Consider the following 8,793-nt stretch of genomic DNA (forward strand, 5'->3'; position numbering starts at 1 on the left):
TCCAATCCTACCAAGACAGACTTCCATCACTCTGTGATCACATCTCCTTGATTTCCCTGGACAATTAGCAATGGCCTCTTTCCTGGTCTCCAAGATCCTGCTCCAGGCCAGACAAATCTCCACCCCGTGGCTAGTTATCTCCCAAAGCAAACAGTGTGAAAACACACCACTCCTGGGCTTAAAAGACGTCCCCACAGTCTATTGCAGCAGACTCCAGAGAGGACACAGGCATTCCAAGGATGTGCGAAATGTCTCCCTGCGACTCAGGAGGAAAAAAAGAAGTTCGTATGTACTTTGCAAATTATTATTAAAAAAAAGAAATTCAGCTTTGCTAATATTTAATATACTGATTGACAGTGGTACTTTCACTAAGCCAGACAGTTGTATGTCACTGCCTAAACATGAAGTGTCCATGAGGCACATGAAGCCGCACCACCAAGAGTGTGCCAGCAGCACCCTCCAAGTGCTTTCTATTTCAGGGTATAGCCAGAGCACAGCAGTTCCTAAGTGTCCCATTATGTGGGCTCGTAGGTAACTTCTATAATAGAATTCTCAGTAAGGAGAAGGAGGCATGACCATGAAAATCTTTACATCACGCAGAGGCCCGTTGTTTTATCTCATAGCAAGGTACTTTAAAAAAAAAACACCAACAACCTGTTGAAGTCGAACCTAAACATGAACTTTAAGCACATTATATTTATTAGGTACACCTAAACTGCCATAACAAGGAGACCCTAAAATAAAGTGACTTCAAAAAAAGTTTAATTCTCTCCCTTGAAATTGTCCAGAAGTGAGTGGATGGTGCATTGCGAGGCCATTCAGGCACCAAAGTTCGTTTCATGCTATCACTCTGCCATCCTGTAGGGTATTATCTTGCCTGCATGGCTAAAGCTGGGTCACCATCAAATCCACATTCCCTGCTGTGGGAAGGGAGATACAGCAGGGGTCCAGGAAAAACAGCTTTTTTTTTAGGAAGATGACCCAGAAGTCATGCACATTGCACACTCACATCACTTTGGCCCAATTTTAGTCATGTGACCATGCCTGAGTACAAAGGAGTCTGGGAATGTGATCTCTGACTAGGTGGCCATGTGTCCAGGTAAACGTCCAGGGGTACTATTACAAAATTTCTGTTTTTGTTATATGTTATACATAAGATACTACTACAGCTATATATATATTCGATTTGTTTATATATACATTAATATACTTAGTGGTATAATCTAAACTTTTTTAACTAATAAGAACATGTGATGAAGAAGACTTTGGTGACACTGGCCCACAGATAAAGACTAGCTACTTAACATGTCAGTCAAGGTCTTTCAAGTCTGGCCCAAGCGTTCTCTCCTTCTTCGTCTCCAGCTGCTCTCCCGGTGTGCTCCAGCCATGCTGAGCTTCTCACGGTGCCTTGGGACACCTTCTGCCTCTGTACAGGTGTCTCCTCTGCCTGGAAGGGCTTCCCCGCTTTCCCCTGACAAACTCTTCTTTCTAAACCCAGCTCACATGTCATCTCTTCTGGGGAGCTTTTTCTAATTATTCCTCTTCTGTGTTTCCATAGCACTCTGTGTGAATTTCTATGATACAACTTATCATAATGCATTGCTATAACATGACTTCATGGCTGTGGTAGGCAGAAAAATGGTCCGTGTTCTAATCCCTGGAATATGTTACCTTACATGGTAAAAGTGACTTTGCAGATGTGCTTAAAGTAAGGATCTTGAAATGAGAAAATTGTCTTTACAAGTGAAAGAGGGAGGCAGGAGAGTCAGAGTCAGAGAAGATGATGTGCCCATGGGAGCAGAGGTTAGAGCAATACAGGTGCTGCCTTGAAGAAGGACCAGGGCAGGAGCCAAGGAAGGTGAACGCCTTCAGAAGATGGAAATACCAAGGGAATGGATTCTCCCCTAGAGCCGCCAGGAAGAACGAGGTTCTATTGTCACCTTGATTTTAGCCCAGTGAAACCCTTTTCAGACTGCCCACCTCTGGAACAATAATAAATTTGTGTTAAGCCACTACCTTTGTGATGATTTGTTACGGCAGCAATAAGTAACAAAGGCAAGGTCCTTCTCCCTTATTGGTTTGTGAGTTCCTTCAGGGCATACAGAGAAGCTTGAGTCATGGCTATATTTCAAGCACGGTCCCTGATGCCTGACAGATGCTCAATGAAGATTTATGGAGGGAAGAAGGGAAAGAGAGAGGGAGAAAGAGAAAGCAAAGGCAGGAAGCACCTTTTGACCCAGATTGATCTGGATTTGAATCCCTGCTATGCCACTCATGCATAATAGCTTGAGAAAGTCACTTAATTTGGGATTCAATTTCTTCACTTACTCGTTACAGATAACCTATCTTTCAGAATTAATAAGACAGACAATATTATGGGTTTATATTTTGGGTGGTAACCAAGGAAAACAGAGCTATGAGGTATGATGAGCTCATGAATTTTATGACTTAGGGACCTCTCAGAACCCCTCTACTCCTGTACTTCCTCCCCTCCTCCCTCTACTCCACACTCTAGAAATCCTATTCTTGATAATTAACTCACCAACAGTCTCACCTTCTGCCATACATTTTTCTAACACCTCCTTTCCTGGTTGAAGCCTAGCATTCCCCATGTCACTCAGGCCCCACAGCCGCCTCCAGTGGGAGGGAGCTCACTCTAGCCCTCTTTGCTATCTATCAGTCTCTGAGAAATTGGGCACTTGGCACACAGTATGTTCCCATTTTCCAAACTCTGCCATCAGTCGAAGCAACTTTGTCACACCCATATGTGACTCATCCCGAACACACCAGTTCCGTGACCTCCTTGTCTCTGGTGACCTGCTCCACTGCACTTAAGCCACCCAATCCTGTGCTTTGTCCTCATCTGCAGATGTTCTACCTCAGAAACCATTCCTTCACACAGCCTCCTATCTGAAAGGAGACTCTTCTCCTTCCATATTGACACATCCAATAGAAAACATGTAGCTATTTGGGTTACAGGAGTGGACAGAACAAACAAAGATCCAGTCCCTTTATGGAGCTAACATCTAGTGCTCATACAAGTACTCACTACACATCAATTCCCCCCCCTCCCCCCATGACCCCCAGGAAAGGTCTCCTGTCCTCTACCTATTGGCAGCCTCTTCTTCTGCTTCCTTCTTAACTTGAGGCAGCAGTTTGATATTATTGATGAATTCCAAAAAGAAATATTGGATTATGTTTGTAAACTGATCTTTTCCTCTGGACATATTAGATTAACTTGAATTCAGAGGTTTACTTGATTAAGTCATCAGGTAAACCTCTTGTACCAGTAGGGCAATGAGTTCCCATCCACGGATAAAAGGCATGGCAAAGGACAAAGTTGAGGGTTTTGATATTGGAGTTTTGATGCTGGAGTTTGAAGTCTTAAGCTGGAGCTCCAGGAAGTAAGCTCACAGAGGAAAAAGAAGCCAGCCCCAGGAAGAGAGGAACCCTAAGCCCAGGAAGAAGTCAGCCCCAGGAAGAGAGGAACCCTGAGCCCAGGAAAAAGCAAGCCCTGGGAAGAGAGGAACCCAGGAAATTTGAACCCTGGCAGACGTCAGCAGCCATCTTGCTCTAAGACGTGGAAATAGACTTTGGTGAGAGAAGTAACATATGTATTATGGCCTGATATTTGTTAAGTTCCTACGCCAAATAAATACCCTTTATAAAAACCAACTGATTTCTGGTATTTTGTATCAGCACCTCTTTGGCTGACTAATACACTTGCTTAGATTCCATGACCCCATTAGCTACTTTTTAATATCCTAAACCTCCTTGCCCAATTGCCCTTCCTTTGTGCCACCTGGGGAATAAAATTCTGGATGCACCCAGTTGTCTGCCTTCTCTATCCTTGCACACAGCCTGGAGAACAGAACAGAAGAAGAATTACACCACATAGGGACACCTGTGAAATCATGGTAATAAACCTCAACTAGGCGTTGTCAGACATCCTACTGTAATGTTTTAAGCAACAACTCCTCCCTTACTCTTAAATGAGGACTTCTCCTCCTTCTTCAGAGAAAAACAGAAACCACCTGAGGGGAATGCCCTCAAGCCCACCCCACAAACTCACTAACCTATGTGCATCCAAACCATCCACTCCATAGAGAAGGTGCCCTCCTATTAAATTATAGCAAATTCCTTTCCTCAGGTTCTGATTGCACATACCCTTCCACCCTTCATACAATTCCTCAGGGATTTCACTCTCAGTGATATACTCTTTCTCCTTCAGCATCAATTTTTCTACTGGAACTGCCCTATCAGCATTTAAATTTGTTTGTCTCCCCTATTTTAAAAGCAAGACAGAACTCTCTCCATATCATTTTCCTCCAGCTTCCATAATCTTCCACCTCCTTTTCACAGCTGTCTACACCTGTTACGTCATGTTTCTTGTATCCAACTATGCCTTATCTTTCATCAGCCTGACTTCTCCCAGGCAGCTCAGATAATTTTCACCGAGGTTATTTAGTCACATTACCAAGTCCTATGGACATGATTCAGTCTTTGCCTTGCCTGGCACTGCTGACTCTTTCTCCTTCCTGTAACATTACTTCCCTGGATTTCTGTGACCCATACCTTCTTCCTTTCTTTTTGGACCTTCCACCTTGGTTCCCTTTGCAATCTTTTTTCCTCTTCTCAATCCCCAGGGCTGTCCTAGGCTCTCAAACTTCTCATCCTAACACTCTCTCTTGGTGCATCCTCTGTTCCAATTGGCTTCAGTCACCCCTTGAAGGGGTCTCTGAAATTGATTCACGAACAACTTCTGCATCAAAGGTAATTATGGCACTTCTACTCCCCTTGCCAGTGTTTGATACAGGAACAGTCAAGCTGACCCCCCTGGACTGATAGTAGCAGCTCTGGGCTCTTCCTACCAGTTCAGAGTCTGATGGTGTGTCCCACTCTTAGCTGTGGAATCTGGCTGACCCAGCAGTTGCTGTGAGGGAGTAGGTATTAGAACCAGGAACTGCCGAGGAGTTAATAACTATGGGATGAACTCAGGCCAATTAGAGACAGGAGGCAGGGAGCTGACAGGTACATTTTTTTCTTCCTTTTCTCCAAAGGACTGTTCAAGCAAGGTATAGTGGGTCTGGAAGACATGGATGTTTCCTTGTATAGCTGGGGCCAGCCAGCTCAATAATGCACCATCTTATATTTTTTTTCTTTTTTCACTGCCTCACTTACTTCTTTCCCTCGCTCTTGTTACTCTGTAATTACACTTACCAATTAAGTCTTTGCAATTAAGCTAAGACACTCCCCAACATTCAGGAATATTATTCTGCCATTAAAAATGATGATGCAGTCTATACTTACTGACTTTGAAAGATGTTCAAGATCTCTTAAGAAGAGTTAGTATGACCCCATTTATGTTTTTTTAAACACATATACACACTTGTGCATAGAAAAAGTGTCTGGAAATATATACCCCAAAATGTTAACAGTGGCTATCCCTAGACAGTAGGATTATGGATGATTTTTTTAAAAGTATATTTTTAGATGGTTTACAACAAGCATGTGCCACTATCATAATTAAAAATAATAAATATACTTAGTCATCTACCTTATTTCTTAAAATATTATGAATGGCTATATAATGGATAATCTTATAATAAAAGAATAGCAAGACTACAAACTCAGGGCAAACATATTGCTCACTAATGTGGTTTCCCATGATTTCCCTTAGATTTCCCATGATTCTTTTGTGTCTGGAATAGCTGTAGAGGTGTTGTGATCTATCTCACTGTTATGTTCAATAAAGGCACTGTCACTCAAAAGGCTATTTAGTGATTTGGGGAGGTTTGTTTAGTTTATAAGCAACAGTAAACCTTCCTAAATTAATAGCATATCAATAATGATTCATGTAAAGTAGGACAATTAAGAATTAAGTGGCACCCTCATAACACATTTCCCTAAATACTTAACTCAGAGTAACTGACTGGACCTGGGGAGACTAAACCCTCTTAGATTGAACATGGAGTCCAAAGTTAGTAGGGAAACTACATCAATAAAAGCTTCACTTGAGGTTAATTGAGTCTCAAACCCTCAAAATATTTGAATATGGTTTCTGATGTTGAAGCTGCCATCTCCAAGAAAGTAAATTCAATCTACTCAATTGTCGTTACCCTAGACTAACTTCATACATAGGGCCAGATTACATAGGCATTTAGGCCAACCGCATACACTGGGAATGCAGTGACAAACTTGACCTAAGATTAAAAGAGGCTGGGCTGACTGATGCTCAATATGCGCAAAGCCTATGACATGGTGGAAGGGGGTGGTTTGGCAGTGGATGGGGGGTGATAGTGGTATAGGGATTTGAGTGGGGTTGATAGTGCTGGAATGTGAGGGTGAGCAGGGTGTGCCAGGTTGGGTTGGACCATACATGGAACTGGGGGGAGGGCTGGAGGAAGGAACAGGTGAACTCTGGGGATTTGCAGGTCTGTGGTTAATACTACAGTGGTGGGAATGTTCTATTGGCAAATACAGCAGGGAAGAGTTATTGGAGCAGGGCCTCAGGGGTGAGGAGATATGTGGGAAAGGGTGCACCTCGTGCATGCTTCTATTGAATACGAAAGTGTTCATCGTGTCTTAGGGTGTTATCTCAGTGGGTGGAGACCCACACAATAAACAAGAAAATATTAAACTCCCATCCTGGGGAGTCTTAATGTTCTCAAATAGAGGGGCAAGAGTCTCTCCAGAACATAGGCAGTGCCAAATAAAAGAAGACAGACCAATATGGCAAACCCTCAATATTACTGTATGTACCTATGAAATGTATCCTTCAGAAATTCCAACTTAGTGGTTACCATGGGTTCTAAGAGGAAGAGGAGGAAGAAGGATGGAGCATGGGGCATTTTTAGGGCATTGGAATTGTTCTGCATGATCTTGCAATGGTGGATACAGGTCATTATGCATTTTGTTAGGTACAGAATGTGAACTGTAATGTAAACCATTGATCACAGTTAGTGGCAAAGTTTCAGTATTTGTTCATCAAGTGTAACAAATGTACCATAATCATGTAAGATGTTGTTATGTAAGGGGGCAGTATATGGGAATTCCCTATGTTTTCTATATGACTCTTCTGTAACTGAAAGTTTCGTTGAAAAGGCAGTGAAAAAAAATAAGACATTGGGGTAACATTCAGAAGAAATTGTCACTGTACATAAAAGATAACATCTTATGGGGACAAAAGACAAAATGCAAAATAAAATTACTTTTATTTTGTATTTTTAAAAATATTTTTATTTCTTTTTTTGGCTTTGTTTTGGGGGCGGTTTTGGGTTGCAGAAGAGTCACAACTGTGGCAGGGGAGGATCACTGATGTGGGGTGTTGGTAGTAGGGGGATGTGTGGGGAGGGGTGCAACTGAGGCAAGCCTCTATGGAATATAAATGTGTTCAAGGGGTTATGGGGTATTGTTTCCTTGGGTGAAGACCCACAGAATAATCAAAAGAATATTGAATCTCCATTCTGAGGTGTCCTGCTACATTCCCTAAGAGTGGCAAGAATCCCTAGAGTACATGGGAAGGGCCTAGCAAAGGATTAAGACCAATATGCTAGGCCCTTGACATTGATGCTTGTTCTTATGAAGCTTGTTCTTGTGAAATTGAAACTTAGCATAGTGTTTATATATTGACTAAGAGTTACTTCCTGAAATTTCCTTGTTGCTTAATTTGGCCTCTCTCTAACCCAAACTAGGTAATAAATGCACTACATTCCCTCTGGCATGAGACACGACTTCCAGGGCTTGCCCTGAGGGATTATTACTGAGAGCCAACTAGCAATTCATATGGAAAAAGACTTTGACCAAAAGGGGGAAAGATTAAATACAAATGAGTTTTTATGGCTAATTTATTTGGAAGTGAGTTGGGAGGTCATTCCAGAGGTTACACTTATGCACACCTCAGAAGGATCTCACTGACTGTCTCAGTTAACAGTGCCCCAAACAGGGGGACTCCTGAGGGCTCTAGAGACAACTGAAAACTATAGGCAGGGCAGACAACCCTAGGAATTCGGCACCCTGTCAGTGAGCCTTACCTTGGAATATATGATAACCTATATCCCCAGTGTATCAGAGTTGGACTCATTTATAATGTTCCTACACATGGTTCTTATGCCTCCTTTATTTGAATCTATATTTAGTACTACATTAAATATGTGTCCCAGGGGCTTAAATCTTCCAGCTGTTCATACGGCAGTTGAGTCCTGAATCTCAGCAGAGTTGCAGCCAACACCTGCTTTCTAGTTCATTGGATTCACCTAAGACAACTAACGAAAGGATATGGACAACGCCCAAACCAAAAAACAGAGAGTATCTACAAGTGCAAGCAAGACAGTTCCATCCATTTGCCCCATGGGATCTAAGGCTCTTCTCAATCAGAAGCAGAGTGGGCATCACTATCTTAAAATCCTCAAGATCGAGGAATGAATAAACATAAGGGGGGAACGCAAGTAAACTTATTATTCTAGTAATGGAAGAACTTGCAACACTGACATAAAGGCAGTGGTCACCAGAGGTTCTGAGGGGAGGGAGAGGGAAGAATAGCTTGGGACATTTTTGGGACATTGCAGTGACAGACACAGGCCATTATACATTTTGTCAAAACCTATAAAACTGTGCAGTGCAAAGTGTAAACTATAATGTAAACTATAGACCATGGTTAGTAGCGATGCTTCAGTATGTGTTCATCAGTTGTAACAAATGTACCACACTAATGAAAGATGTTGCTAATAAGGAAAAGTGGGGGAGGGAAGGAGTAAGGTGTATGGGAATCCCCTCTTACTTTCAATGTAACAT

Source organism: Dasypus novemcinctus, chromosome 5 (genome assembly GCF_030445035.2).
Source record: "Dasypus novemcinctus isolate mDasNov1 chromosome 5, mDasNov1.1.hap2, whole genome shotgun sequence".
Classification (NCBI taxonomy): domain Eukaryota; kingdom Metazoa; phylum Chordata; class Mammalia; order Cingulata; family Dasypodidae; genus Dasypus; species Dasypus novemcinctus.